The sequence below is a fragment of the Panthera tigris genome, chromosome D4, assembly GCF_018350195.1.
Source record: "Panthera tigris isolate Pti1 chromosome D4, P.tigris_Pti1_mat1.1, whole genome shotgun sequence".
NCBI lineage: Eukaryota > Metazoa > Chordata > Mammalia > Carnivora > Felidae > Panthera > Panthera tigris.
Genome location: NC_056672.1, coordinates 51,482,165 through 51,504,969, shown reverse-complemented (window position 1 = coordinate 51,504,969; position 22,805 = coordinate 51,482,165). Strand labels below are relative to the sequence as shown.

Sequence of the window (22,805 nt, the reverse complement as noted above, 5' to 3'; positions counted from 1 at the left end):
ATATACTTCACTTCACCCTTCAAAGCATTTCTATCAAGCAATGCAGTTCTGTGTTGCATATCATAACCAAACAATATTTCAGTCTTGTGGCTCACCCTCAAATATCAAACACTCCATTGTCTGTTAGTTTTCCTACTTCTGCATAGTGAAAATGCAGAAAAAAAGTGCATTAATTATTGATTTAGCTATTTTTAACAAATTACCCACCAGGCCCATCTAATATCAGGATAGTATTCTGGCCAATAAACATCATTTGCTTGAAAAAATATGCTATAGCTTATTGTCGTAAACGTCAATCTCTCTTCACTGTGCCGTGGTCAGAGACTAGTTGACTTCACGCAAAAAACGTTTAATTACTGAGTTTGTAATGAAATTTAACTGTAAGATACTTTTACCAGAATGGTAATTGCATTATGGCAAGACTCAATCTTAAACAATTCTCTATTTTTTGTAGCTTTATATCTTTTAGTGTTGTCTTAATTTCCTTCAAGTTCTCATTCCCTGCTAGATTGTTCAGATGACTTCAGATACAGCTTATCAGGTTTAGGGCTGCAAAAAACATGTTTAGGTCATATAATTTATCTGAAAGGCAATACCTGTAGTTAGTAAATTTAGATATTGTTTTAAACAACCGTCAAGCCAAGGAGAACATGACTTTGATGTTGAAGCAAAGGGAAAATTCTTTAAAGAATCAAGCATGAATATACTGCCAAAGTGCAATTTGAAATAAAAAATATGACTATCTTTAAAATTCATATTTTTATTAAGTTCTGTCTACACTGGTAACAATGGGATTGTTTACAGAAATAACTACATAGTAAATAAGAGATGTTGGCAAGTTTAATCAACATTACATAACTATGCAGTTGGCTTATTAAAAGCTATGGCAAGGAATATTAATAGTAGAGAAAATATTCTAAATGTGGAGCAGGTTACTGAGGAACTACCAGATAAAAGGCACTCTTCTTTTCCCTTCTCACAGTCGGAAAGCAGGCATTTTGCAGAGTCATTTATTGCTCCAGATTTTTTTTTGACATAAGTATTTGTGATAAGGGCAGTTAAGAACAATTTTCCTGTTTGAGAAAATAGGTTTTTCTCTGAATTCTTCTCTCCTCATTTAGCAAATGTGAAAGATTTATTCCACAAGATGCCACATAATTTCTTCTGTATAGAGCCTTTCAAAAACCATATAGACTCTGGTATAAGTATATGATTAGTATGCATAAGTCTGTAAATGAACACCAGTTTCTTATCCAGTGTAGCACCATTTAAGTTTTGTGAGTGTGTGTTATGTTGCATGTGTTTAAGCATGCTAGATCACTGTTCCTTACTTACTGTATTACTATTAAGCCCAGGTGTTTTCTTAGGGGAAAAAATAGTGTTGGATTTATTCTTTTTGCTCCTCCTGATCCCACTCCCTTCTTGCACAAATGAGTGTCAACCTCTGTATCTACCTACATCCAACACTTCTTTAACACAGCTGTACGGAATAGTGTCACCAGTCGGTGATTAAGCCAGGGTAAATTTTAATAACATACCAAATGTGTTACCCCTAGAACTTCCTCTTTGTCAGTGTATTACTGCTTACTGCTTTTTACAAGTGCCACACATATATTACTAATCATAGCAGGCCTGAGGAAGGAAAATACAAAATGTCCTGATTACTTAAACTCTGGAAGGGGAGATTGTTTGTTTCTTTGTTTGTTTGTTTGTTTTCTTTCTGAATATTGCTCCAGGCTACCTGTCAAGGTCCTTGTTTCCCAGCCTTCTTTTCCTCTTTTTACATTACACTTAGAAATATTTCCACACTTCCCTGTGCTTCTTCAGCTGCTCTTACCTATTGAGTGCGATTCTTCAGGGATGCTGGCTGAAACCCCATGGTTTATCTCCGGCTCCAGAATATGAGGGAGGTCAGACAATGGGTAATTGGGATTTGGGACTGAAACCAAAATAAACGAGGAAGACAGGAAGACATATTCATTTGTTTGTCTTCACTGTCTCCAACTCAGTCTTTCTGGTGCAGTGAAGAGAGTATGACATTACCTACACCCTGGGCAAGTGATTGTTTTCTTCACTATTGAGTTTCTTCATCTTTACCAGGGAAATGCAGTAGGTATTCAATGAAACATTTATTCTAGGAAAACTGTAGGATGCCAGGGATATAGTGATAAATAATACAGTTACTGAATGGTCCTTTATCCTTTGAACTTATATCTAGTGAATTCCTTTCCTTTTCTCTTTACCTTCTACCTGCTCCCTGAAGATATTATGTCAAATTAAAATGGACCATAACACAGTTATCCTGTTCTTGTAGGAGGTTTGCTTTTTTTAAAGTATTAATTTTTTTTTCATATTTACTTATTTATTTTGAGAGAGAAAGCTCATGAGTACATGGGAGCAGGGGAGGGAGAAGGATAGAGAGAGGAAAGGACAGAGTCCCAAGCAGGCTCCATGCTGTCAGCGCAGAGCCCTACCGGGGCTTGATCCTCAAATATGACATTGTGATCTAAGCCTAAATCAAGAGTCAAATAACTTAACTGACTGAACCATTCAGGCACCTTAGGAGAAGGGTTTTTATTAATAGTATTATGGTGAAAAAGTTCAGTTACACAGTAACTTCTCTGATAGAAAAAGTAATGTGACCACCCTACCTTATCATGCTAATCAGAAAAACGGGTTGTCATTAAATACTGCCTAGTGTGTATTTACACAGGAGACCTTGAAAGGCCTTCTAGAGAAAGGCCTGTCTAGAGGCCTCTTCTAGAGGAAGATATCTTATGGAAGCATGACATACAAGTGAGCAGAGAGCTGGCATGTGTGAACTATTGTGAGAGAGAGGGTAGACTATTTTCCGTGCAGATAAATGGATTTGTGACAAAAAGTCATGATTTGGCAAATTTAGACACTTATTTAATTATATGAATTTAGTGTACATACTGGCATGAAAAATTATTTTTGACAAATGCTAGGTCTATATAGGTAGCATGAATGTTAAGTCCTATGTGTTCTTTCCTTAGCATATCCATTGCCCATACTCTACTTCCCTAGGTCATATGTGTGCTATTGCAAGAGATTCTATTTTTTCTCCTTCCAGGCAAATATAAAAATATTACTGTGTGCATGTGAGTATGTGTGTGTGTAGAAAGATAGGGAAAGAGAGAGAAGGAGAGAGAAAGAAAGAGGGAGAGGGAGAGAAGGAGAGGAAAAGAGCAGGTGAGGGCCTGCTGTGTGTTCAAGGTACTGGTCTAAGGGTTGGAAATATTGCACTAAACCTAAAGTGACAATATCTAGTGTGAAAAGAGAACTATTTCAATGAACAGATAGCTAAGCAAGGAAATTTCTACATAATATGGTATTACAGAGAGAGAGAGAGAGAGAGAGAGAGAGAGAGAGAGAGAGTCTATTTTAGATTGCAAGTTCAGGGTTGATCACCATAAGATGAGAGGTGATGTGAGGTCTCCATGTTAAGAAGGATCCAGTCATGCATTCTGCTTTTTTACTCTTCATCATGCCTCTAGGACAGGTATATGTCTTGAAACCTTCACTAATGCCCTAATGTCCTTCAGTTAGTAACTAAGATCTTTACTCTGGTTTTCAAGGTTTTTCATAGTATAATGTGTTTTATCCAACATACTCATTACTCATTAACACAAAACTGTTTTCCCCAGCTCCATTTTGCCACAGAACATGTGTCTTTTCAAGATACTTTAGAATATCCCCCTAAATTGAATCCTGAGACCTGTGTTTTTCCCTAAAAGGAATTTCCTTTTTTTTTTTTTCTTTATCATACCTCTACAAATGTCATTTACGTAGGGCAATCCATGTTATACCCCTCAGTTGGCTCTTCCATGATGGGCCCAGTCCAGAACAGCCATTGATTTTGGCACTAAATTATATACCATCTTATGATAATATTTAATTCTTTCCTGAGAACAATTAGAGTAATAGGGGACTGTTTTGTTCTTACTTTTGTTTGTTTGTTTTGAGTATCAGCTATGTACCAAACATTTTATATCCATTTTACTCTTCCCCCCCAACCCCCAACAACCCTGAAATGTTAAGTTTTAGAGTGCTAACTGTACTGATGAGTAAATTGAGTCATTTATCTGAAATCACTAACATAAGATCACACAACTGGTATGTAGCTGAACTGGGTCTCAAACTGACTTCTAATTCCAAAGCCTGCTGTGTTCTTTGCACACTGTAACTTCCCTCTGCATTTAAATGGTTTGCTTCTGGATAGAAGATGTCTGTCCAATATTCCCTTTGTCTTCTCTTCAAGAACTAACATATCACGTGGTCTATATTAACGACTTTATAAATTTGTACAAATGAATAAATTAGCGAAGTATAAATAAACAGCAGTCTCTTCTTACAAAAAAACTGGGAACAGTAGTTGCCTCTGCAAAGTCACCATGCAAAAGAGGATGAATTTTTCAAAGAACATTCCATTCTCTTTTACATTGACTTTGTACATGAGGTTTCCTCTGTTCAGAATACGTGTTGCTTTCTTTTCTGCCTTACGAAATCTCATTTATCTTTCAACACCCAGTTCAAATGTCATTTTCTCTGTGCAGATTTCACTAAGCCCTGTAGGCAGAGTGTTTGCCCTGGGGTTTGTGTTCTCATAGGGCTTTTTATTATACCCCCATTTTAGCAATTGTCTGCTTAAAGACAACACATTGTCATCTCTCTATGTACTGACAATGCCTGTCAATGAATCTTAACTTGAGCACCAAAGTTGAATTGTCCTTACTTTATACTTTTTAAAGTTGCAGGTGGAAGAATAGACCATTGCTATCCATTGGTCTAAGTTCATTCCCATGGTGCCAGGATAGCTTTCACACAAGGAGCAAACTCTTCATTGTGGACCAGATAAAAAGAAGACAGAGTTTTACATCATACATTTTTTCTTTTGTGCCAGAATTCAAGGTATATTACTTCTCTCACTCTAACTCTTTGTCAGGTATCTTGATACAAATTGTCAGCAGTACTGTGAGACCTACTGTCATATTATGCAGTTAATTTTTTACATGCTGATGCACAGTCCTTCTCCTATTCTTGTTAGAATTGCCTTTTATCCTTCTGGTCCTCCTCTGGACCTGGACTTTACACACGGCCATCATCTTGGTCATTGGCCAACCTCTTGTATCTTCAGCACCTAATACAGTGCCTGATACATAGCAGATGAACAAATTATGCGTATCAAATGAATAAAGGAAGGGGATTATTGACATTTTGGTTTTGGAGAAGAATGACTCTTTCCTGTTTGCATTTCATATTCAGTCTCATATTGGGTTTCTAATGAAAATGTCTGCTTTTTCATCTCATTTTATGATTACCCCAGGGATGCCTGGATTCTCTGGTCTTTTTAACCCTCATTGAAGGGTGACTTCAGGGTTCATAGTATAGTATTTTGTCATTAATGCCACTGGAGAGAGTTTGCCGGAGGATCTGGCTTCCAAACTAGACTTTTAGGAATTAGTGGTGCAGAGATAGCTCGGGAAATCGGGGAATCAAGGAAGGAATGATCAATTCTCTTGTACTCCAACATTCAAAAATCTGCAGTTTGCCTACAAATTACTGTAAAAAGATTCAAACTTCTTGTGAGGTAATTCAGCCTTGGTATATAAAATTGTTTGACAATAACATTTGAGTTTGAACACCATTGAGAACGTTCATGATGTTGCCAATGTACAGTGGTATTGAGGTTTATATTTATAATGTCAGTACTTCTAAACTTCTTTTTATGTATCAGGGGATTAAGTGGATTTTTTTTGTCTCCTTTTAATGGTAACTTCACTGATTGACTGCCAGGTGCTAACTACTTTGGTTTGTAGATCTCTTGTGCCTTTGCTTTATCAGCTGAATGGAAGTGATTTTTGGCAGCATTCATTATTGTAGCTAGATGATGCCAATGAAATGGAATCCACCTCATGCCTCTTATCTTACCAATTGTTTAATAACATGTGTAATTATGAAAGTTATTGCGGTAAAGAAAGGGTTGATGGCTTATTTTTCTCAAGTATGAGATAGTGCCAAAAGGAAAATTAGAAAATTAATAAATTTTGTTTTGCTATTATTTGAGTGAAGAGCTTCAAACATTTTGGCATGCTACCCTTATAGAGCTTCTTCATCTCTTTCTTCTTCATCACAATTTATTTCCAAATGTGCATAAATAAAATCTTGGAATTGGAATGCACACCTTGGATACTGTATAGTCTAACTTCCTACCCTTTGTAGGAATCCATTCCACAGAGCCTACAAGAGCCCAGCATCTGGTTGCCCAGCCTCCATCAAAGCATTTCTTTCCAATTCATGCCTTCCTAGTGCAGACCACAATGGAAAAGGGATCAAGAGAAATATGACTTGAGTCTCAGTATTCTCATATATAAAATGATAGGACTTAAATAAAAGCCTTCTAAGGACATTTCTGGATTAGCCATTCTGTGATTCTTTCTATATAAACACACACATATATTCAAATGTAATCACTCTTACCTTGCAAATTAGAGTTTCAAAGATGTATTTGTTACTGTTAATTTCCCACTGATTTATTTAAAAACTTCAAGAGAACCACAACCAACCCATCATCCAATATAGCCTCAAATGTATACATACAATAATAATAAGGTCATATTTGAAAATGCCAGCCACTACTTTAACGACCCTTTAAGGAGTTGGCACATAATGATAAATGATTCCAATTGCTAGATATTTATTCCTAAGATAGATAAAAATTCACTTTCCTATAAACTTTATTTCATGGCCTCTAAGGTGTCCATTTGAACAGCATAAATATATCCACTCACAAAATGGTCTATTTTAAATGTCGATTAAAGTGCATAAAATACTGAACCTCAAGTGCAGTGATGTCATATTTTGGATTTGAACACGGAAGAGTACAGAAGGCTACTAAGTCCCTTGATTGCAGGGGAAACATTAGCTTAACAAAAGTCTCACACTTTTAATTTATAATGAGCAGTTTTATCAAAATATCCAAGCTTATTTTTTCATAAGAATAATTTGCCCTGATATTCCATCTGAATTAGGCTGTGTGAATGGAACAAAGGAATGGGTAGAAATTATGAGCATGAGGTTAGCTAAGTTAAGGTTTTGTTTTAGTGGTTTAGAGAGAAGAAAAAGGGTAATGAAAACACATTTTGCCTGAATTTCCCATATAACTAGTGCATCAGAGAAAGAGAGAGAGAGTTAATGGTAAAATCATACAGTGTTTCCATACCGTGAATCTGTTTTAGGTTAAAGTGCCATTTGCACCCAGGTGCTAGCTAGATTTGCAAAGGTGAAAGCATTTTGAGGGGGATGAAAACAATGTGTGCATTAGAAACATCTTCCTATCAGGGGTGTCTGGGTGGCAAGTCAGTTAATCATCCAACTTAGGTTCAGGTTGGACCTCCAGCCCCACTTTAGGCTCTGTGCTGACAGCCAGGAGCCTGGAGCCTGCTTTGGATTCTGTCTCTCTCACTCTCTCTCTCTCTTGCTGCCCCTCCCCTGCTCCTGCTCTGTCTCTCTCCCAAAAATAAACATAAAAAAAAAAAAGAAAGAAAGAAAGAAAGAAAGAAAGAAAGAAAGAAAGAGAAAGAAAAAGAAAAAGAAAAAAACATCTTCCTGTAAAATTTGAGAAAAAAGCAATCAAGACCTGTGGCCAGGGCGCCTGGGTGGCTCAGTTGGTTGAGTGTCTGACTTGGGCTCAGGTCATGATCTCAGAGCTCGTGAGCTAGAGCCCTTCTGGGGCTCTGTGCTGACAGCTCAGAGCCTGGAGCCTGCTTCAGATTCTGTGTCTCCCTCTCTCTGCCCCTTCCCCACTCATTCTCTCTTTCAAAAATAGATAAACATTAAGAAAATTAAAAAAAAAAAAAAAAAAAAGGAAACCTGTGGCCTGCATTAGTAGTTCAGAAATGCACTCTAAGGCCCACACAAGTGAGTTTCACAGGTGACATTGTGCACTTGTTACTGTCACCGTGAATGTGGTAGCGCAATGGAGGGTTCTGTTCTCTGGTTCACACACTCATTTATTCTCTTCAAGTTAAATAATCGGTAAGCTGTCTATTCAGATGAAGTGATTCTTATTTTAAAATATAATGAAAAGTACTCCTCAGGGGAAAATGCATAGTTTTGCAATATGTGGACTCATCAGTAGCCCCAGATGTTTTGCATTGTGAACTGTGTCAAGATAGCACAGCAATGAGCACAGATTGATTGTTGCCCCACTGTACAAGACAGAGAGGGAATTTGGGATGAACCACACCCCAACAATCTAAACGATGGAAAAAGCTGTCCAAAGGAAAAATGCTAATCTATCATGGAATATATATAATAGTTAATAATGCCGTGCTTTGTACTCATTCTGTGGTGAGTACACACTAAAAACAAAACAAAACAAAACAAAACAAAAAACAAATACAGTTTCCCTCCCCCAAAAAAACTAATGAAAGCTAGCTAGATATTCCTTTCCCTACATCCCGGTAAAACTGATCAATTTATTTAGTTTGTGCACTACAGAACATTATGCAACAGATGCATTGGCGACCATTTGTAAGTTTTAAAGCACAAGCATATTTTAAAGATTGTAGAGTCAAGTATTTAGTGGTCTGAGAATAGATCTGGGTTTTATGCTTCCTGTTTCACCTTTTCTTCCATGTGATCTTAACTGGAATTAACTTTTTTTTCCTCCTCCATGTATAGCTATATATTGTCCACAGATGCAGAATGTTCACTATCTTCTGAATCTAAATCTTTATACATACTCTTTTTAAATGTATCATTCCTGTGTTCTTAATAGATGCGTCTTCTAGCTCTAAGGCACTTCCTTAAGAAAATAGTAAATTAAAAAATACCTTTTATAGCTACCAAAGAGTTACTTAAAGAGAACCCAGAGACTTTTTGTTTTGTTTTGTTTTGTTTTTGTAGAACAAGTTGAAAATTTTTAACCTTGGCCCTAGGGTATTTCATCAAGAGCAATCTTAAGTAAAAGTTTGCTTTTCACTTTTCAAAAGTAAGGTGGCTTATGCTCTGGCCTTTCTAAATATGCTGGAAACAATTTGTATGCAGTTCTTTTAGTTTCTCTTAACTTCTTGCATTTCATCAGGATCTAGTCCCACTCAGTGGCACTCTGAGAGAATTAAATGTGGAAAATAACTTTACAGTGTTGACTCATTTATAGTACTTTTATGTGTTTGCATTAAAGGAAAAAGGAGACAACAAACCATACAAGATTTCCCTTTTTTCCTTGACCACATTGATTCGTAGCCTTGCCATAAATATTTTTTCCAGAGTTATTGAAGAGAAAATTCACATCAATTCTTTAGTGCATCCTGTTCTTTATGACTTATGGAGGCCTTGCTAGAATCTCACCTAGATAGGCAAAAGGAAACATTTAACCTAAATGTAAAATATAAAAATAACATGAATATATGCTAGTTAAAAAGAGAGGGGAGAAAGTGAATAAACCTAACACGGAAACTGCTTGCTTAAGTAAGACTCAAAATTGTGGAGTCACAGTCAACCATTTAGTAATGAATAATTGCTGAAGCAATTAATCTTTATATGGAGAATGCCTCTGTGCCACAATCAATCATATCAGAAAGACCCACATGGACTGTGGATGGTAGAGAAGGGTCCTCATGGTGCCCATCAAAACTTGACGTTCATGATTGCTCTCTAATGTAGCAAGAAGCCAAAAGGAACTGTGGGATGTGCTGTCAGAAAGAGATAAATCAGGATTTTAAAATAAAATAAAGATGAATTCAGTAGCTTGAATTTATGAACTATCTTACATGTGGAAGTCACTTGTTTTGTCAGCTTCTCTGAGCAAGCACAGTTATAGATGAGACTTAATGAAAGCAGCTCAGCCCCTGATGGGTCACAAATTTCCAACAAACCCCTGTGCCATTTAACGAGATTTTCCCTGTCTTATTCTCTGTCCCGTAACAAAAACAAAACAAAAAGATCTTCATGGGAGATCGTCCTCTACTTATGCCCGCATACCTCTTTTCCCAAAGTAGGGTGCCCTTTGCCTATGACTTACTAATATTGAAATAGTGAAATCAAAATACATCTTTTTGGAGAATTGATGGGCAAAAGATAGCTCACTGCTGTACAGTTTGAGCTGAAGTAACCTTTGTTTTCCCCATACTTGATATCATATCACCTTATCTCTCTTTTATCCTCATGCGAGCTCTCATTCCATCTTTCAACAGCTCACAAAATGGCATAGAGATTTTAGTTCCTGTGAGTGAAGATTGGTGGTTAAGTATCTCCCAACAGGGCTCTGCTCACCTGCTCCTCATAACTTTTACCCAGGCACATGATTCTTGGCCTAATGCATAAAGAGGTCAATATTAGAAAAATTATTTAAACAGTCTGAGCCTCCCTTTCTTCTCCAGTGATGAATGTTTTCATTCAGTCCCAATTGCTCAGCATGTGTAATCCAACACATATTTATGGAATGACTTCTATGTTCTAAACTGTCCAAAAAGGGAAGAGGCGTCTGTGTTACTGGATTTACTGGGGTCCCTATATTTCTCTGTCCTGGCATGAATCTCATTTCATCATTAATGCTTGTTTACTTGATTGACAGTCTTCTCTTGTTTACAGTAACCTCTGTGAGAGCAGGGCAGTGTCTGTTTATCTCATTGTTGCATTTTCTGAACCTATGGTGCCTGGCACACAGTGGGCCCATACAATTTTTGTGGAATGGATAGAGGAAGTGAGGGTGCATGGAAGGAAAGAGTTTCCACAAGCTCACCTGCTGAAAATATCTCTTTATATATTTTTCCTTTTGGGCAGATGTAAATACTATATGGAAGGATTATAGCTACAGGTTAATTTAGTAACAATTGAATGTTGAATTTGAATAACCATCCTTTTGGCCTTTTGAAATTTCCACCTATTATTTAGTTGTTTTTTTTTTTTCAATAATTCTATAGGAAAGGCAGGGCTGTATAAAGTGACTGTTACTAGATGTTAAGGTTTAGCATCAATTACTTTAATTCAGAGTTTCTGTAAAATAAAGTTTTTATTAGTCTGATTTATAGACTATCACATAGAATGTAAGATGCAGAAAGTGAAGAAAGAGAGGGGATATCACGATAACCTCATGTGCACTGTGTTCTCTCTTCTTTCCCCATATTGTGGGCACTTGGCTCTTCTCCTAACATAAGCCTACTCTTCCCCAAAGAGGCAGGGCTCATTCATGGTGAAATTTTGACTTAGAACAAAGAGATATCATAAACTTACTTCCTCAGAATCCAAAAAGAATAGTCACCCTCAAGTCAGTGATAAACATGCTGACTCTTAATTTGGTGACTCCATCAAGCACACACACTCTGCGTGCTTACTGTTAGCCAGGTACCAGTGACATGGTGAGTGCTGATGCCTGTCCTTGGGCATCTCAAATATTCTTCTGGATTTTGAAGCAAAATAAGAGCTATATGATGTTTGAATATTTTTCCTTTTGCTCTTTAAAGATATCACTAGTAAGGCTCTAATGGCATAACCAGTTAACTTTTTAAAAAAGTTCTTTCTCAAACATATGAAATATTAGAAAATATAAAATTTCAGAATGGCCAGTATCTTTACAGAGAGAATGAGCTGAGATATACCAATTGTTATCAGTCATGAAAATTCCACCAGAATTATTTCTTTAATAGCTCTTAGCAGAATTCAATTATGCAATTCTGAGGCAGGACTCTTTGACTCAATATACATTAGATTTATAATATTAGAGTCTGCATAGTCCAGTTACCTCATTCAGTGCTCAGGGTATTTGGGCCAAAAGAGGTTTGGGCCCTTCTTCATGACACCTAGAATATAAGTGATCGAGGATCTCTCTTGATTTCTAAACCATTCTGGTATTTAAAGAGGCCATTGAGGAAACTATAAGGCAAGTCATTCATTATAATGATTCAGAAACTAAGTGTAGATATTTCCACTATCTTTGGAGCTAAGAAACCTGGTGCACATAGCAGTGATCATCACAAATGGAAATAACTCCTCCATTTGAAGGGAGTAAGCCAACAGTCTGCTTTCTCAAAATCAAGTGATGGTGCTGGGGAGCCACAACAGAAAGCCTTTAGAAAATGGCGGTGTTTACCAGCCCAAGACCCAGGAAGTCTCCTGTGCTAAAACACAGAGAATCTAGAATTAGGTCAGTTGTCAGTGGCTGCCAAGCAAGGCTGGTCTTTGCAAGACACAGCTCATTGCTCTGTAGCGTCACTTGTGGTCAGTTTGATGGCAGCAGCAGCAGCAGCAGCAATATCTCCAACATGCCTCACTAGTCCCTCTCCTCACTGCTCTCCACTCTTCTCCCCTCCTTACCCTTCTCCTCCACTCTGTCTTCCTTGACCCAATTAACATGTTTATTGCCAGGTGTACTAAAAAAGTGTTCACAAATAATTTACTTACTTAACACTTGCTCCTATGTGATCTTGAAATGCAAAACACGTAAGTAGCAAAGGTTAAGGGTCCAAAGGTTAAGGGTTCATTTTGAATGAATGTACACAGCTGTTAAACTTAGGGGAAAACATAAAATTTCCTTTTTATTTATTTGCTTTGAAAATCTACAGTTTTGTTGATTTATTCCCTATCGTATGTTTTAATTTTGCAATGCTTTGTGTTATTCTTTGGATATTCCGAAAACTAGAGTTCACTTGACTGGATGCTGTGGGATTTAACTATGCGCTCTCTCTGTGGATTTAGCAGAAATGTAGTCACTCATCTGTAATCTGGTTTTAGTGACCTCTAGTGCCAGAAAAATTTAAGTGCTCTGCTTTATTTTAGTTCAGAGTTGGCCGGTTGTCTTTTAAAACATACACATCAATGGTATCAGTTATAAAAGAAAATATACCAATGTTGTTTTTCTATAACGTATATGTATACATCTGCACATATGTATAGACACATATATGTATGTAAAGGAATCCCAACTTTTTTTCTTCAACCAAGCATAAGATTTTTGTGGACAGCATTGACCAAGCAAATTCAACTAATAGCAAATACAAAAGATGTATTTTATTTCAGGAGAAGGTGTTCCCACCCCCACTTATATTTTGCTATTTAGAGAATTGTTTTAGGAAGAGTTATCCAAACTTGTTCCTGCATAGTTAAGATGTATATATTATGTGGTGTAAAAAAACTTTATGAGAATAGGAAGTTGTTTTTGCTATAGAGTTCATATTCTGTTATCAAAATAACAACAGAAAGATCAAGCTTCCAGCTGCTTAAAAAAATGTCTTAAGGGGCACTTGGGTGGCTCAGTCGGTTAAGCGGCCGACTTCGGCTCAGGTCATGATCTCGCGGTCTGTGAGTTAGAGCCCCGCGTTGGATTCTGTGCTGACAGCTCAGAGCCTGGAGCCTGTTTCAGATTCTGTGTCTCCCTCTCTCTGACCCTCCCCTGTTCATGCTCTGTCTCTGTCTCAAAAATAAATAAATGTAAAAAAAAAAATTAAAAAAAAATGTCTTAAGTCTTATCTTTATAAAAAGTAAGAATAAATAAATAAATGTGAGAGAATAATGTAACAAACTGAAAATGACGTTCACAGAATTTCTTTCAACCATCAAAAAGTTTAAACTTAATTATATTTATAAGAGTGTCACTTGATTATCATATTTTATAATTTTCAAGGTAAACTGGATTTCCTTTAAAATAATTAAGTATGCATTTTGAGTTCCATGAGACTCTTGATGATTGAGAAATATTATCTACACTTAACATAAAGTTCATTTTGTTTAGTTCTTCATATTCAACCTTCTCCCCAGTTGAGTTGCCCTTTATATAATGCCCTCCACAATCTAATTTTGTACTTAAAGTATTTGCCAGGGGTTTTCATTGAAAATGAAATATCATGTTACTATTTGGCCAAACAGTGAATAATCAATAATATTGTGCAAACAAGCAGCATGAATAATAGATAAACCTAAAAGGTTTGCATGAAAGACGCAGGCTTCCAGCTATGGTATTTGGGAGGAATTATTCAGTATACAGCCCACCATTAAATAGGGGCAATCTGAAAATTTCAGTACATTAGTAGCAAAATCATCATCATCATCATCATCAATCACACCAAATTTTCTTTTCCTATGTAAACAGTGAACAGTATCCTTCACCCTATATAAATAGCTATTCTTCAAACACCATCTTTGCATGTAGGTCAGTTTTATTGCTTTATGTCTAACGTAACTGAGCACTCCATTTGTATTTGATTTTTTTTTTTCAATGGCATTGCCTCACTCCTCTCTGAAGGCAACATGATATTATGGAAGGAGTTTAGAATCAAGAGGCTTGAACCTCAGCTCCATTTCAGTAACATGCCATTGTGGGTGAATCGGATTAAAAAGATCTGAGTTCACCTTATAAATTGATAGCAGTGCCAACTTAAGCATATTACTCAACTATCTGAGCCTCAGAACTCCTTCTTGGCTGTTTGTATTTATCTCCATGGGATACAGTTTTGAAGTTAACTTTTTTTCCTGAGTATCATCTGGGAGTGTGTATCCAGTGGGCTGCTGCCTTGCTTATAAAACCTATCATTCCTTAGCAAGAGTACAGATAGGCCAAAAAAGGAGAGTTAAAGAAAATGCAAGGCCTAGAAGAAACAGGGTGTGCTTTCAGCTCCAGTGGGCAATTTTCAAGGGCCATTTAGTAATATCAATAACTGCCTAGAGCATGGTTTCCCATTCATTTACTGAAGAATTGCTAAGCTGGGGTCTCATTTTACTGCTTATTCATGTGTGCTCAGAAGTAGCCAAAAGTGATGCTGATGTTACGTACATGCAACTGGTCTTCAGTGGTTAGCTGCAGAGTTTCTTGCCTGAAAAGACTGATTTTCAAAAGGGGCACAGCTAATAGTAAAGATGTCAGAGGAAAGAAAGCCCGAGAACTGCTCAGGCAGTACTGTCAGCTGCATGTTTTTTCAGAATATTGCCTGAGACCAAGGTCTGACTGAATTTTCCAGGATGAGGAGCTGGATTTTATCAACTACTCAAAGGGGACCAAAATGAGGTTACTTACTCATAATAATCAACCATAGGAGGCAGATGTATAAACCAGATGCCAATGTCTTAATTTACAAATGAGCTAAAGTGATATTCTATTTGTTATGCAAGGAATCTCCTTCCTCATATCTAGACATTTGAGAAAATAAATTGTTAAATCATTTACTCATGTATTCATATATTCACTGGGTGTCTGTAGGACACTGTGCTAGATATAAGTTGCAGTAGTACAAAGTAGATATACTCCCTTCTTTCCTGGAGTATTCATTTATTTCATAAATAGAAACAAATAAAAATGTTATGCCAATAAAATATGATAATTTATATGATATGCATAAATTAAAGGTTTTGCCTAGATGCTCATGGTTACTAAAAAGATCCACATTTAGATACATCCTCGAGAAATTGTGGAATTTTTAAAAAATGTTAATTTATTCAATGATTGAGAGAGAGAGAGAGAGAGAGAGAGAGCATGAGCATGAGCTGGGGAGAGGCAGAGAGGGAGAGAGAAAATCTCAAGTAGGCTCCACACTGTCAGCACAGAGCCTGACACAGGACTTGATCTCATGACCATGGGAGCATGACCTGAGCCAAAATCAAGAGTTGGAAGCTTAACCAACTGAGCCACCCAGGTGTCCCCAAATTTTAGAATTATAAAGATAAAAAGTAATGATAATTTTTCCATTTGCAACTACATGGATGGAGCTAGAGATTGTTTTGCTAAATGAAATAAGTCAGTCAGAGAAGGACAAATACCATATGATTTCACTCATATGTGGAATTTAAGAAACACAACAAATGAGCACAGGGGAAAAAGAGAGAGAGAGACGCAAACCAAGAAACAGACTCATAGCTATAGAGAACAAACTGATGAGGGGAAGTGGGTGGGGGGATGGGTTAAACAGGTGATGAGATTAAGGAGGGCACTTGTTGTGATGAGCACTGGCTATTATATGGAAGTGTCGAATCACTAAATTGTACACTTGAGACTAATATTACACTATATGTTAACTAACTGGAATTTAAATAAAAATTAAAAAAAAACGAACAGTAATTATAATAATAATAATAATAAAGCATTGTAATAGGTAACCTTGGTTAAATGCTTGCTATTAATCCCTTTAAATATGTCATATCACTGAACTTCATAACCTTCTGAGTATGAGGTGCAGTTTTATTCCCACTTTATTGATGAGAAAATTAAGGATTAGAGAGGTCAAGTAAATTCCCTTGGGCCTCACATCTTTTTTTGTTTCTATTTTCTTTTTTTTTAAGTTTATTTATTTATTTTGAGAGAGAGAGAGAGAGCGAGCAGGGGAGGGGCAGAGAGAGAGAGGGAGAGAGAGAATCCCAAGCAGGCTCCATGCTGACATTGGGTCTCAAATTTAGGAACCGTAACATCATGACCTGAGCAGAAATCAAGATGGAAATCAGAAGCTTAACCAACCGAGCCACCCAGGCACCCCAGGACCCACATGTTTTAAATGGTTTTTTACTTAGTGGGACACTAAACAACGTCTGGTTCCAAATCTCATACTTATGACCTACATGTTACCTGCTCTCACAAATAACTAACTAACTAAATAAATAAATAAATAAGAATGAAGAAGTAGAAAAAAAGACAGTTGGGGGAGGGATCTCAGTCACAGAAATAGAAGATAGCCAGACCAGCATCAGGTGTACTACCTGTAATATTAAATGCTAGAATGTAATGAATCAATGTTGAAAGAGATTTTAACAGCGTTTCTTTTAATGCAGGTTATTTCTACCAAGATGTCATTTTTCCATTTTATATTTATTCTCACTGAGTTTAATTCATGAGGCTGATCTTTTCATGAACTGGTACTCATTAGTGGGATCTTTCTACAGTCCTATATAAACAGATCACAGGTATATAGGAGGAACTTTTAATATACAAATCAAAGAAGAAGTAAGCCTCAGACAAGGTTTCCTTTTAAGATGAGACCAATTGGTAGTTAGGTAATTTGTAAGACTTGGTGATAAGATCAGGTTGATAGCAAATGGCCTTGAGCACTTGGCTAATGAGAATACATATAGTTAGGCGATCCTTGTCTCTGTCTAAATCAATGTCTTTTACCTTTTCCATTAAGCCAGGATGATTTTGAATATACAAAACCAGAGTAAAAGAGGGTAAAGCTAGTGGCAGAGATTCTGTCCTTTTATCTGACCAACAGTGACTTCTGCGAACATCTACCATTTTTTTGTGGGTAAAATTTATGCTAATAAATGACAATCACACTACTCTCTCTCCTCCATATGTCCTATTTTCTCTTATGCCATACTACATATCTACATATGAGTACCTGCATAAACAATGTATGCTATAACTTATGCCAATATATATTGATAAAGACTTAAGACTTAGAATTTTCCTAACTTATCATTCGCTTTGTTATTCAGTTAAAACTAATTGCACACATAATGAAAACCTGCAGTGTACTGAGGACCACAGTGTGGAATTCTAGGAAGACAGGATGACAGGGGAAGCAGACATTTGTATTATCCCAGATTCCCATAAAAAACTGACAGACAAAACAGATATCAAAAGCAAAAATACATGGCTAACTTTTACAGTGGCATACAAGTAGGTGAGGATAAAACACCGGTAGCCACAAGAGGTGTTATCAGCATCTGTGCAGCAACTAGGAGAGGAAAACAGTGGGGAGACTGGGGACCTATAATAGAAGAACCTCCAGAGAGTTGGAGATATTAACCTGGAAGGGACAGTGGACCTTGCTAACAAGAGATTGGGTTTTACCCACTCCAATCAGCAATGAGCACAAGTGGCACACAGTGAGAAGGTCTGGAAGGAATAGAATAATCTAGACCTAGTGAACTCTCAAAATTGAACAGCCAGATTGCTCTTCTTCAACAGTGCCCCACATGGCAGAGAAATCTCTGGGCATGGAATCAATACAGAACTTGACAGAAACAGTAGAGTCAAGGGAAAAAAAGTTGAGTTAAAAGTCAGGAAGGGTAACAGAGCGAAGACAATTCAGAAAGCAAGCCACCGGAAGTAACACTACTGAAAACCAACAGAAGAGGAAGCTTTGTGAAGTTAGAAAGCTATCAGGTCCAAGATCACTCCTAAAAGTTTAGAGAAACTAAAATTAAAATGAGCAACATAAAAGTAATGATTTTTAATTCCATTAAAAAGATAGAATAAGGAGCAGAACATTTTAGAAGATTACAGCATGCCAAAAACAATTGAAGATAGAAAAAAAGATCTATTCTACAGATGATAGGAATGCCTGAAGAAATAAACCAAAGCCAACAAATGGAATAAATAATAAAAATTATAATTCCAAAAAAATGTCCTAAAAAAAAAGATTTGAAAATACACATTTAAAGACCATACAAGATAGCTGACAATTGTGATTCAGGATAGCCAAAATCAGATTTTTCTTATAAAATTATGGAGTTTAAAAATGAAAATTTCTTTAGGCTTAGGTAAAAATGCACATGACTTCAAGGGAAGATTAAATTAGATTGTTATCAGACATTTTAACATCGATGTCTTATGCCAGAAAAACAAATAGAATAACATTTAAAATATTCAGGGAAATAAAAATGCAAGCCAAAGATATTTCCAGTAAAACTTATGTTCAAGCATAAAAAGCATTCAAAATATTTATTGAAATGGAAGAGCTAAGTGAATTTTTCCTACTGAGTTCTTCCTGAGGAATCTACTAGAGAAAAGCTTCATATGAGCAAAATGCCCAGAGAATCATTGATATCAAGATGTAGTTTTGAGCATTAAGTTTATGTATCTACAAAACTAAAATTAAATGAGGGCTAAAAGGGAGTGAATATATATTTATGGCATAATTTATGTATATTTTGACAATGTGGATGTAGAAAAACTATTAAGAGAATGGGAGGGAGAATGGAAATAGCATATGCAAAAACAAAATTAAATATATTAGGATTATAATCAGTGATGACAGTATTTTTATACTAATGTTTTTATAAAATGGAATAAAACAAATGAAAAACTATAGAATATTAGTTATATGTGTCCTGTTTTTCCGAGACTATTATTGTATATATTATGTTTTTGGCATTGGATAAGGCAAATAAAAAATTATGGGATATTTCTGGGGCTCCTGGGTGGCTCAGTTGGTTAAGTGTCCAACTTCAGCTGGGGACATGATCTTGCAGTTCATGAGAGGGAGCCCCGCATCGAGCTCCGTGCTGACAGCTCAGAGCTTGGAGCCTACTTCGGATTCTGTGTCTCCCTCTCTCTGTCCCTCCCTTGCTCAAACCTCTGTCTCTCCCTCTCTTTATCTCAAAAGCAAATAAACATTAAAAAAATATATGGGATATTTAAATTCTATCGTATTATATTCTTATGGAAATCAAGGTTGTCAGTAGAGAAAAAGATAAGGGTGTAACATAGAAAAAAAATCAGTGAAACTATGTAGTACTATATTTGAATTGGAAATACCAGAATAAACTCATGAGATAAGTTACATTTAAAAATTAAACATGTGTGCATGTGTATATAAATACATGTATATGTACTGTGTGTGTATGTGTGTGTATGTGTGTGTGTGTGTGTATTTCTAAGTCCGTGTACTGAACAGGTCTATAGATAATGATAACCCCTACCCATGAGCATCCTTAGTGCTCAGTTTTATAGTCTTGAAATGCCAATTCCCATTAAAAGAAACCAGTGCTTCTGGGGGAATGGTGAATACATGGTCTGGAGAAGAAAATGTACAAGATAAGTGTGGAATATTCTGCCATATTAGATAGCAGAGAATATATCAACAGCTCTAAAAATAATGTCAAAAGAACTCAGGGAATAACTTCAAGTGGCTCCCACTGTTTAAAGATGGAACAACTTGACTTTTAAGATACCAATTTCAGTGTATTGCAACCTATAAAATATGTTGAAATTGATGAGTACAGAATGATATTAAAAAGCCAGTTGGTTACCTTTCCAGGATCACAGGCACCTGATTCATTATCTTGTCAACTAACAAATAACAAGAAAACAACAAGCACTTATTTTTCCCATCCAATATTCCTATAACTTTGGGTAGGCAAATAAAGCATGGTTTCTCTTTACAAGGAAAATGTCTCTTTATAAAATTATTTTAGTTAATAAATGAAAACAAAATGATAGAATTCAAAAATCACTATTTTACACTGCCAGTGAATAAATGGATCTGCAATAAGCATCAACGGCCATTAACGTCATTGATGTTAACATCCCATAACAGGAGAGAAAATGAGGTATCATGTGCCTTCTGATGAAAGAACATGATGCCATCTACAGCCTTGTCAAAGACTTAATGTGGATAAAACCTGAGTCTGATCAAGTAGGAAATAGTGTGGACATAAGAGCATGTTACAGAGTTTATAATATTAAAAAAAAATCAGATTGTGAGAAAATCTACAGATTAAATGGCCTTTGATCTTTCACAGAAACTTGGAAGAAAAAGAAAGAGGTGGAAGGGGAAACTATAGATTAAAAGAAGCCTAAAAGATATATATACAATTTTTCTTTTAATCAGGTGAGATTAAACTCTACTGTCTGAGGATGCATACTTGGGTGATAAAAACCAGAAAGGGATTCAAGGAAGTAATGACTATAAAAGTTAGCACAATTTTTAAAATTTTTTTAACTTATTGTTGAGAGGGAGAGACAGAGTATGAGTGGGGAGGGGCAGAGAAAGAGGGAGACAGAATCTGAAACAGGCTCCAGGCTCTGAGCTGTCAGCACAGAGCCCAACACAGGAATGGAACTCAAGAATGAGATCATGATCTGAGCTGAAGTCAGACACTTAATGGACTGAGTCACTCAGGTGCCTCATATTGTCTTCTCTTTAAAGACGGAGACACTGAAATAAGTCATACAGAGAAAGACAGATACTGTATGTTTTCACTCTTATGTGGATCCTGAGAAACTTGACAGAAGACCATGAAGGAAGGGAAGGGGGGAAAAAAGTTAGAAAGGGAGGGAGGCAAACCATAAGAGACTCTTCTTAAAAAAAAATTTTTTTTAATGTTTATTTATTTTTGAGAAAGAGGGAGAGACAGAGCATGAGCAGGGGAGGGGCAGAGAGAGAGGGAGACACAGAATCTGAAGCAGGCTCCAGGCTCTGAGCTGTCAGCACAGAGCCCAACGTGGGACTCAAACTCACAAACCGCGAGATCATGACCTGAACCGAAGTCGGATGCTCAGCGGACTGAGCCACCCAGGCACCCCCATAAGAGACTCTTAAAGACTGAGAATGAACTGAGGGTTGAAGGGCAGTGGGAGGGAGGGGAAAGTGGGTGATGGCCATTGAGGAGGGCACCTGTTGGGATGAGCACTGGGTGTTGTATGGAAATCAATTTGACAATCGATTCCATATTTAAAAAAATAAATAAAAATGGAGACACTGTGAATCATTGTCAGTTACAAACAAGGTGAAATTTGGAATTAGAACTTAACTCTTTGATTTCCAAAAGTATTCCTTCCTTCTTCCCTCCCTCCCTTCATCCTTTCCTTTCCTTTCCTTTTCTTTTTTCTTTTCTTTTTTCCTTTTCTCTTTTCTTTTCTTTTCTTTTTTCTTCCCTTCCTTTCCTTTCTTCCTTCTTTTGTTTTTCATAATTTAGCTATCTTTACAAATGCATTACCATAACAATTAAAATCATAATAGCTCCCTGTAATAGGGTGTAATTGTAAACAGGACAACTAAAACAGAAATAAATATTAAGGGCATTAAAAAATACTTGTTTTGCCTACCCCAGTTTATGAAATTTAATTTTATCTGTTTTTCTAAGTTCTCATGATAGACTTGAGGAAGCAGGAATGTCATTCACTGACAAACTGATGAAATAAAACTAAAAATACATTTTTTTCCGGGGTGTCTGGGTGGCTCAGTTGGTTGAGCGTCCAGCTCTTGATTTCAGCTCAGGTCATGATCTCGCAGTTTCATGGTTTTGAGCCACACGCATTGGGTTCTGCGCTGACAGTGTGGAGCCTGCTTGGGATTCCCTTTCTGTCCCTCTCTCTCTGCCCCTCCCCCACTTATACTGTGTCTGTCTCTCTCAAATAAATAAACCTAAAATAAAATAAATTTTTTCCAACTTAGAAATCCTCTCCACAAAGGTGGAGAGTAGAGAAGGAAAAAAGTTTTATTATGGAATAAGCATTACGCCAATCTGTGGTGCATATCACAAACAATCTGCTAAGAGATTGCAAAGACTGAAAGAAAGCTCACCCTTTCAGGGTCAAGCACATAGAATTCATTACAAATCTGTTTTCAAGTAAGAGTACTTGAAAATGGCATCATTTACTACACATAGTTCACCTAACTTTACCTAGTAATTGGGTTGATCATCTGTGTTAGCTAATTGAATTTATCTAGGGGAATGAAAATTCCTCATTTGTTTATGACAGGAGGCATTTTTATAACTTAGAGTAGGGCACCAATCAAAGTCAGGCTCCTACCCTTCCACAGAAACAAGATAGGGGTGTTAGCTCCCTTGATGTTTACCTTTCAAAAAGATAGCTCTCTGGTTTTTGAGAAAAAAACAAAAAACAAAACAAAGCAAAACACAAAAACACATTTCAGGGTTGTAAAGCTGACAAAAGGCCTATCTAGTTTTCAAAATAAATTGTACATAGTTCAAAATATTTATAGCTAGAAAGTTTTGAAAATAAATGCTCAAAGAAAAAGAGGGGAAGGAAATCTCTTGCCTTATTTTCAACACTAAGAATTAATCCTCTTATCTTTAATTTGTATTTGCTCTTGTTCATATAAGAATATCAC

At 36.5% G+C, this 22,805-nt stretch overlaps 1 long non-coding RNA gene across 3 annotated transcripts in view; it reads right to left on the bottom strand.

Annotated features, from left to right (window-relative positions):
• Positions 1–22,805, bottom strand: part of LOC122233149 — a 94,920-nt gene that overhangs the window by 36,551 nt on the left and 35,564 nt on the right. The window contains exon 6 of one of the 3 annotated variants that reach the window (XR_006210630.1): positions 9,650–9,719. The exons of the other annotated variants lie outside the window; for them this stretch is intronic. This is a non-coding gene — a long non-coding RNA (uncharacterized LOC122233149). Of the gene's footprint in view, positions 1–9,649; positions 9,720–22,805 lie in introns of those variants that run through there. 3 annotated transcript variants of the gene reach the window in all.